The sequence below is a fragment of the Poromitra crassiceps genome (assembly GCF_964638095.1).
Source record: "Poromitra crassiceps genome assembly, contig: HAP1_SCAFFOLD_143, whole genome shotgun sequence".
Lineage (NCBI taxonomy): Eukaryota > Metazoa > Chordata > Actinopteri > Beryciformes > Melamphaidae > Poromitra > Poromitra crassiceps.
Genome location: NW_028152222.1, coordinates 577,984 through 587,920, shown reverse-complemented (window position 1 = coordinate 587,920; position 9,937 = coordinate 577,984). Strand labels below are relative to the sequence as shown.

Genomic DNA, 9,937 nt, shown 5'->3' with positions numbered 1-9,937 from the left:
GCAGAGGTTTGGCCAGTGAGTACATAACTCCACTTGAGGTTCATCAAAGAAAGATGGCAGACGAAAAGGTGGCGTGCTATATGTGTGGTTTGGAATTACAGCACTGTCATCTACTGTACGTATCGTCGTCCAGAGAGGCCACCTGCCTGTCCTAGGCAAGATCCAGTAAGGGGCAAGGGAGGAATGCTAGTGTACTACGTACTGTAGGTCCATCGGACGGGCAGCAAATGACCATTTTGGCCAAGAGAAGATTAATTAATTAATTAATTAATTAATTCTCTCTCTCTCTCTATCTCACTCATTTTAATTTCATTCCGACAGGACAGTTGTGATCTCCGTGATGTTGCTTTGTTTTTCTCTGAGTCAGGACCTTGGCAGTTGGGAGCGGTGGATCGCAGTTGCTCCCCGAACGCTGATAATATTACGATCCGCTTTGACCACTTTATAAGATAAGCAAATAAAGTATCCGGGTACATTTTGAAAAAGAAACGTTACGTTGATTTTAAAATGATTGTTAACGTGTAGCTTTCTTCCTATATAGGGCAGTTTGAGCAGGAAGGTTAAGCAATCGGTGGTCCCTTTATGCTGTTAATATTGATTATTACTGGTTAGGCTACTATTTGGCTACTGTTGCGAGCAGGACGACTACTGAACAGTTACACAAGTAAGACTAACTCCATGCAGACACTGAAAATGTCCCAAATAAGTCGGGATGGCAGTTCTATTATAGGTGTTGATAGGTCCATAGGAATGGGGAGGGGCTGACCTTTGCCCCCCAGTCAATCTTACTCATCTGCTCTGGCCTCCCATACTGGGGCACCATGTGTTGATCAACACAGAGAGTCACTGTCCCTGTTACAGACCTGTTACACCCCAGCTGAAGTCCACATCCTAGTTCGTGCTATACATCAGTACGCATCTTGGTGATGTTGACATAGTTCGTGTTGGCCAGGGTGCAGTTGCCCGTTTTCATGCTCTCGGGTGGAAAATCCTCCGTGCTATGGTTCCCTGCCTCCTGGATCTCCATGTAGTCAGATTTACTGAGAGTGGATCCACTGCCACTCCGACCGCTCTTCTTCAGATCCTCCGCTGAGGTGGCCTTAGGCACGTTCAGGTACTGAGCCTGCTCCTCGCCCTCCGTCTCCCGGTGGTAGAAGTAGTTGAAGTTGGAGACGATGACAGGCACGGGCAGCGCGATGGTCAGCACGCCGGCGATGGCGCACAGAGACCCCACAATCTTTCCACCGATGGTGGTGGGGACCATATCTCCGTAGCCCACGGTGGTCATGGAAACCACTGCCCACCAAAAGGCCTCTGGGATGCTGCTGAACTGGGAGTCTGGTTCGTCCGCTTCGGCAAAGTAGACGGCGCTGGAGAAGAGGATGACTCCGATGAAGAGGAAGAAGATGAGGAGGCCCAGCTCGCGCATGCTGGCTTTCAGAGTCTGTCCCAGGATCTGCAGACCCTTGGAGTGACGTGAGAGTTTGAAGATGCGAAACACTCGGACTAAACGGATGACACGGAGGATGGCCAAAGACATGGCCTGCTGGCCCGCCTGGCCGTCCTCCGGCCTCTCCGCCAGCTCCGTGCCCAGGGTGATGAAGTAGGGGATGATAGCCACAATGTCAATGATGTTCATGATGTTGCCAAAAAACCCAGCTTTGCTGGGACAGGCAAAGAACCTGACCAGGAACTCAAACGAGAACCAGATGATGCAGAGGGTCTCCAAGATGAAGAAGGGGTCGGTGAAATATGTAGAGGTCATAGAGGTGGAGGTGGAGTTGGATATGGTTTGGAAATAATTGTACATCTCCTCTTCGTCGTTCCGGAAGACCGGCAGTGTCTCCAGACAGAAGCTGACAATCGAGATGAGAATCACCATGACGGAGATGATAGCGATGATGCGGGCGGGACCTGAGCTCTCCGGGTATTCAAAGAGTAGCCACACTTGTCTCTGAAACTCATTTTCCGGTAAAACCCGCTCTTCTTCCTTTATGAAGCCTTCATCCTCCCTGAAGATTTCTATCGCTTCCTCGCCCAGTTCATAGAAGCGGATCTCCTCCGAAAAAATGTCAAGGGTCACATTAACGGGCCGGCGCAGCCTCCCTCCCGACTGGTAGTAATACAGAATCGCGTCGAAACTGGGTCGGTTCCGGTCGAAAAAGTACTCGTTCCTGAGAGGATCAAAGTACCTCATCCTCTTCTTGGGGTCGCCCAGCAGAGTCTCTGGGAACTGGGAGAGGGTCTTGAGCTGCGTCTCGAAGCGTAAACCCGAGATGTTGATGACCACCCGCTCGCAGCACTCGTGGTCGGGCTCGGGGTCGTACTGCTCGTGCGGCTGACCCGGGTGTGCTGCTGCCTCGTCCACCGGGTCGCCCGTCGCTACCGTCATGCTGGAAGTGGATGGCACCTGCAGCTTTCACACAGGGGGGGCGGGGCCAGCGCCGGCCCACACAGAGAGAGAGAGAGAGAAGGCTCCTCCTCCTCCTCACACTCAGACAGACAGAACGTCCTGTGATGAACAGAGAGCAGAGAGCAAAACATTAATGCAACGTTAATGACGATGTGCTCACTTTGTGTTCCACGCTGTTGACAGACCTTTGCAGGAAATGATGCCCACGAGAACGAGATATTTTCACTCGGAAAACATTTTCAGTTTTAAGCACTCAGCTCATTAACATTCACCAGCCCAATATTCAGAGCTGCTGTTAACGCAAATGGACTACAGATGGCTTTTCTTTGCTTTTACCAGACGCGACGGCGGGGTTGGTAATGTTTTAACCTTCTGTGTGTGTGTGTATGTGTGTGTGTGTGTGTGTGTGTCATGATGGCAAAATGTGGTCCATGGAGACACCTATAGTAGCAGGAAGCTGTTTTGAGTACTTTGCCAGGTGTTTGTTTTTTGTTTTTTGTTTTTTGTCCCCCCCCCCCCAGTTTTTTATCTCATTTTTATCCCCCATTAGTGCTAATTTTAATGTATTTATCCTGGTTGCTGCTCCACCCTCTGCTGATCTGGGGAGAGCCGAAACTGGCTCCATGCTTCCGCCGAGACATGGGCAGTTAGCCAGCCGCTTCTTTTCACCTGACAGGGGAAGCTTCACCGGTAGGACATAGCACGTGGGAGGATCACGCTATTCCAACGAGTTCCCCTCCCTCCGAACAGGCGCCCCTAACGACCAGAGGAGGCACCACATTAGCAACCAGGATATTGCATGTTTTTGTGAAGGGGGTTCCTATATGAAGGAAACCCCCAGGGGGCACGGGGAGAACAATGCAAACTCCACACAGAAAGGCCCTTTTGACGACCCCACCCGGGCGGCGGGCACTCCAGGACATGCGGACGGGCACGCACTCCTTCAGCGCTCACAGCGTCCCAGGTGGGAATCAGACCCAGGACCTTCTAGCTGTGAGGCGACAGCGCTTACCACTGCACCACCATGCCCCCTGCCAGGTGTTTGTGTGGACAGACGTTGTCACCGCGACAGCATCAAAACCGTGCGAGATGCAGCGACAACATGTTCTTCAAAACGAAGGCCGAGTTTAAAAATGGAGGTGATCTGAGCGAGACCCCCCCGCCCCCGCCCCACCCCTCATGCACACACATCCCCCTCCCCCCGCCCCCCCCCACTTCATGCCCCTGTCCCAGATATGCTGTGATCCCATTGCAAGATGGTCTCTAGTGCTTTTTTGTTTTCCCCATTTTGTTCACGGTATAAAAGACATTTTGCCTGTTCACTATAATCAGTAATCAGTCAGGGGGAAATGAATACTGGTGGTGCCTATATGAGGGATGAGCCGAGCAGCATTTTGGTAAACAAACCGCGTCACTGGGTGGCAACGGCAATGGAACCCTATGGAGCGTGAGCTTTGCGAGGCTTGAGTGTCTGACTCTAGCCGGCTGACTCTGTTTACATTTAAAAAATGCGACAGTTCACACAACTTTAACACAACGTGCATATATTATACATCAAACTCTTGAGCAAATTCTGCTCTCACTCAGAATGTCAAAAAATTTAAGCGATGTGATGTATAGTTTTTGAGATATTATAGGTTTGTTTGGCACAACTCATACTAGTTAACTGCCGCAGGGTTCCGCACTTCTGGGTGGGAAGTGACGTCACGCTGATTCGTCCTATCCATCTTATTTCTAGCTGCCATGATGCCTATGGGTGCTTTCTTCCGGTGTAATAGACGGTTTTAACTTGACCAAAAAAAATGTCTACGAGGGTTTTACAGCAGAGCCATTCTGCTCTACAGCCGTAAGGGTTAATATGTCACTTTGATAAGTTTAGAAAAAAATGCGGACGGTCAAAGTAACCATTTAGATGACTCTTGTGTGCTCAGTTTATCAAAACAACGGCTATTTAGAAATCTGGTTTTCGTTTTCAGCTTTATTTTATGCATTAAATGTCGTTCGGGTGCTGGGATAACGTAATGCATTATGGGTAGTCGGATACTGTGGCTAATGCTAGCGGCGAACGTTAGTTATTTTACATGTCAATAAAACGCCCACTGAATGACCAAATTGATTGAACTTTTAACCATTTCGAGTAACACCGTTTCCATACGGACCCCCAGCCGTTGGTTAGTTGTTTTATAACGTGACTAATATCTATAACGTTTATAACGTTTCCGGTTTATAATTCGGGTCTGAATATACAGCCGAGTATAACAAAGGAAATGGCAAGCTGCAACAATCAAGTCACGTTAAACCACCGGACCTTGTACCCATCGTTATTTATTTGACGGTGGGGCGTTCAAAAATAAGGTGGCCGTGTTAGTGCAAAGACCTGCCAGCAAACCTGCAGGAGCAGGGCCGATGGAGGGGGCCAGGACCATTTGAGCACATCGGCTCCAGTGCATCTCTGTGTATTAGGTTATGATCTCTCTCTCATATGACCACACGGCAAGATCAATAGGCTTCCCAGTAGGAATACTGTATAAGCTCTCATATGGTCCAATTACAACCAACAAATCGGATTATATGTTGAGTGCTCCATACAATCTCAATGAGATGGAGGATTCCTTTCTCTATATATCTGTGATACAGTGTCCAATATTCCTTCTAGACACTTTAGCATAGGAAAAACAATAGAACAGCTACTGTAATAGAATATAATAGAATAGAATAGAATGGAACTTTATTGTCCACCAGGGTGGGGAATTGTCTTTGGCTCACCAAACATTAAAAACGGTTTGTGTCAATGTCTGTAGTTTAAATCTTGCTGGTCGCTTTAGTAGAGTTAAGAATACTATAATGCCACTTGGGATGAAGTATATTGCTTCAATACATTGTTAGTTGCCAGAGGGATCTGGTTCCTCCCAGAAGCTCAGAGATGACACTTGACACCTGGTTCAATCAAATCATTGAACCATCTATAATGTAGCCTATCAATAAATTCGATTTTGCTGTTTGATTGATGCAGGTAGGATAGTTAGAATAGACTACACTGCATTATGAGCTCTGTGTAAGTTAGGCCTACATACAGCATATAATTCTTGATGAAATTGACACCTTCAACTATCTGATTTACTGAGAAGACATCAGCGTGATATGTTATTCTATTTTAGTAGACCAAACCATAAGATGTTATTATTCAGCAGTCAAATAACGTGCATGAGTATTAAGAATCATGATAAGTCCCAGTCCTCCTACCTGCTGCCACTTGGGAGGCAATTCTTGTTTACAGTCTCAGCGTTGTATGTCCTCTCTGCTTTATGCGTAATGGGCCGTTGAAAAGTGTCCAGTAAAGTCAGCTCCCCGCACGGTCAACGGCTGATGGCAGCTCCAGTCAGCCCGCCTGCCACACACCACCACCACCACCACCCGACCACCCGACGTCCCGGCTCTGATCGTCTGCAGAAGCAACCGAGCGAGAGGGAGAGAGGAAGAGAGGGGACAGGGGGTGAGGATGCAACGGAGCCCCTCGCCTCGCCGCCTCCCGCCTACCTCCCTTGCCTCATCATCATCATCAGCGACCTACGACGCGTCGGTGGTGCCCGCCCGGTGCGCGCCGCGGTGAATCTGGTAGGGGGGAGATCATGTTGTCATGGTTGTTGGAACACCGTGATTTTCTTACAGCAATCTTAAAATGCTGTAATCAGCAAAATATGTAGGCTACGCCCCCTCTTCAGAACAATATCACGCCGCTTCTTCCCAACACAACAGCAGTCATAAAGTAGCCTTTATTGATGCTCTCTAGTCTGATAGATATCTGCAGAGACAGAAGGGAGGTTGCGGGAGGCGTCGCTTGTTCAGTAGCCTATATTCGGAGGCAGGCACCCATGCTTCTGCTGATTTAATCTAATCACCTGTTTGATCTCAAACATTCCGCTGGAAGGTTTCTACTGTATTTTAGGTCGATCAATTATAATTCCACCATATTTATCTAATGGGGAATACGTTGGCTACGTATGACTATACACTAACACCGATGATGATGCACATCTTAGCCAAATTGGTGTCACAACAACAACAACAACCCATTCAGAGCGCTTTGATAATGCGGGTGAAACACTATTTTAAATCATATGAGACAAAGTTCATGCAATATATTTGCTATCATTAAAATGCGGTGTGGTAGGCTAGTTGGGTGGCAAGCGTATATAGCGAGTGAGTGAGTTTGGAGTGGCAGGTGCCCATGCCATTTGCAACCCTGTGTGTGTGGATCATAAACACAAAGACAATAGACTCCCCATGCACCAGACAGAGCATTGCATTTCCTGTATAGGACTATACATTTCAGATAAGGACATGCACAATGCAGAAATTCACCCTGTTTCAGTTGGCGCTCAGTCGCACTGTAGCCTATTTGTCTTCTCAAGTGCCTTAGGTCGTGTCTCCACTCCTTCATTTCCCTCCTTGCCTCATGTGAGCAGTCTTTCCATGCAGCGGCTGTCTCATCTCATCACGACCACCTGTTTTTGTGTTGGCTCCTTCCATGTCGCTCATATTTCACCACAATTCCGCCCGGGTTGACGTTAAGATGCGTGGGCTGCAGTTGGGCACTGCAGCGCATACAAAGAGCCCCTTATTGCCTTCGCCTTGCGCGCCTCGCCCCATCCCTGTGCGCTCCCCCTTTCCCGACACTCCTATGTGCTCCACATTAAAGGGAACGCATCAGCCATGGTGGAACCGGTTTCAGGGAAACGATATAGCCTATAGAGAATACAAAATATAGCCTCTAATATCATTCTCTATAAAGTCGTTATTTAAATGCATTGGATCAGACACTCCAGCTGTGGCTTGCCTCCCTTCAGCCATTGACCTATTCAGCCTACATAGCCTATAGGAGCAAGGTGAGCTAGCAGCCACAATACCTAATCCATGCTATTAAAAGTTTGCCAAGAAGTGTTGCAAGCATAGCTAATTGAAATGGTAGGACGGGGAGTGAGTGTGAGTGTGTGTGTGTGTGTGTGTGTGTGTGTGTGTGTGTGTGTGTGTGTGTGTGTGTGTGTGTGTGTGTGTGTGTGTGTGCGTGCGTGTGCGTGCGTGCGTGTGTGCGTGCATGTGTGTTACACCTGTGCATGCGTATGGGTGACCACCAAGGGGGCCCTGCCAACTCACCATGTTAACCCCTACATACATTTGCAATTTAGCCTCGTAAATCAGTGCTTCTCAAATCTTTTCACATGAAGGACCCCTAAACTGACAAAGATTAGACCACGGACCCCCATTTGATAGGGTTTTGTCCCACGGACCCCCCACCTCCCCCCGCCCCCACGGACCCCTGGCTGGAGGTCCCCGGACCCCCATTTGAGAACCACCATCGTAAATGTGTCCTCTCATCCAAAATGTGTTTACTATCTCAGCTATCTTCAATAGTTCCACAGTTGACTGTGCAGCTGCACAAAGGATTGACCGCTGGTAGTGTGGCAGGGCCTGTAGACTAGAGAGCATGCTCGCCTGCATGGGGCCCCTAGTGGGATAATGTGCTGTGTGCATCTGTGTGGGAGTGACCAGCATAAATATGACAATAATGTGCAGCACGCACACACGTGTTTGAAGCTTCAAGTGGAAGTGCTAGTGTCTGTAAACTATATGCGTGCCACCTGTGAGCTCTTAATCCAGACGCAGCCTCTTAGACAATATCATTTGTTGTGAGTCGTTAATTATGCTCGTTCATTTACAGACCTGTGTCCCATCACAGTCCTCTAATTACCGGCCTGACCTTAACACACACACACACACACACACACACACACACACACACACACGTGCACGCACACACACACGCCCAGTGATGTTTACAGCTCCTGCTGCAATCACAGCCTGCATGAACTAGATTTGAGACAGTCTGTCTATTCTATTCACTCGAGCAGAGGGAGTTCTTCCTGCACGGCACGCGGCCGGTCTTCCCTGCCCTCCTTTTCCTCTCCTCCTTCTCCTCCTTGGGGCCTGAAAGTGGGCCAGGTGAAAACCCAGATCTATCTGCAGTCAGAGAGAGAGGAGATGTGGCGCAAAGGCAGATGAAAGAGAGACTCCACAATCCCGGAGAGACCAGCAGGAGGAACACCGTACACGTGCAGTACGTCCTGGCCCGCTCCACTCTCATACTGTAGTAGTACTGTTTCAGGATGCATATTACCTCTCCAATCCAATTGTCAAAAATAGTGATTTGCCTTGGGACTACTAGTGGCGATAGCTCACTCTGCACACAGCTGACAACCATGTTAGCCCGTCTGGCTGAAGGTCTCTGTGAGGAGGTATTGACACTTTTACATAAGCAGGCTGATGGATAGCCATATACTCTTAAATCTCATTGACAATGTATGGAAATGAGAGAGGGGGGGGGGGGGTCCATTATTAAATGCAGGGTAGCTAAGAGCCACCCTGTCCCGACTGTCACTAGCATTACGATTAATCATACTCACCACATTTACTAATTATCCATAACCCAGATTTACTGGTGGGGGGGTGGGTGGGGGCGCGCGGGGCACTTACTGTGTGGGATTGGGTTCATGTGGATGTTGGGGAGGGGGGGGGGGGGGGAAGGGGGTGTCATCTATTTTCTCTAATGTTTCTTTTCAAGGTTACTTTATCCATTCTCCTATATGTGACTTTATTTCCCTCACCCACTTGACTCTTCATATACCCGCAGTCTTTCTCATATCAAGTGTTATATTTCTGGCACACAAGCGATTCAGAGGTATGAGTGCCATTTATTAACCCTCAGCCAGCAGGTCAGATGTCTCAATTGGGTCTCCGATTCTCTCTCACCTTCAGGTTCTGGCAGGTCTCCTGCAGAACGGCACCATTGATTCTGGTTTTCTGTTCAGCTGAGCAGACCAGCTGGAACCTCCCGGAGAAACTTTAGAATGCTTTCTAAACTCGGTCAGAGTGCTAATGACCGCCTGCTGCAACATGACTGCGGGGACCATGCCCAGGAACCAATCCCAGGAACTAAGCAGACACTGAGCCCATGGAACCATGCCCAGGAACCATGCCCAGGAACCAAGCCCAGGAACCAAGCCCAGGAACCATGCCCAGGAACCATGCCCAGGAAGCATGCCCAGGAAGCATGCCCAGGAAGCATGCAGCCACTGAGCCCATGGAGCCATGCCCAGGAGCTGCACGGTATTTAACTGTACAACAGTTTTTTTTATGGAATCGCACTTTTTTTTCTTTTGCAATTTCCTGTGCTCCCAGCTGGGAGCCTAGTAGGGGGGTTAGAGGTGAGGGATTCCCGGAAGGGAGGGCTCATAAAGTAAAAGGCCTTTTGTGCTCCTTAAGTGGCGCTATATTTATAAATAGCCTATTTTTGACTTTCACACTGTGTTCTGAAACAGGATTTGGTTTAAACCTACAAATCAAATCAATTTTTTTAACACTTCTCCTGAAAGATTGGTTCTAACAGCCAATCAGCACTATTCCAATTAGGGATGTGTCTGATAATTGATCAGTTAATTGATTCATGGTGGCTGACACAGATAGTTC

At 48.6% G+C, this 9,937-nt stretch overlaps 1 pseudogene across 1 annotated transcript; it reads right to left on the bottom strand.

Moving 5' to 3' along the window:
- Window positions 1–901: 901 nt before the first annotated feature.
- Window positions 902–2,392, bottom strand: LOC310770653 (potassium voltage-gated channel subfamily A member 2 pseudogene; annotated as a pseudogene). The gene has a single exon. The product of its transcript is annotated as a potassium voltage-gated channel subfamily A member 2 pseudogene (transcript).
- Window positions 2,393–9,937: the final 7,545 nt, after the last annotated feature.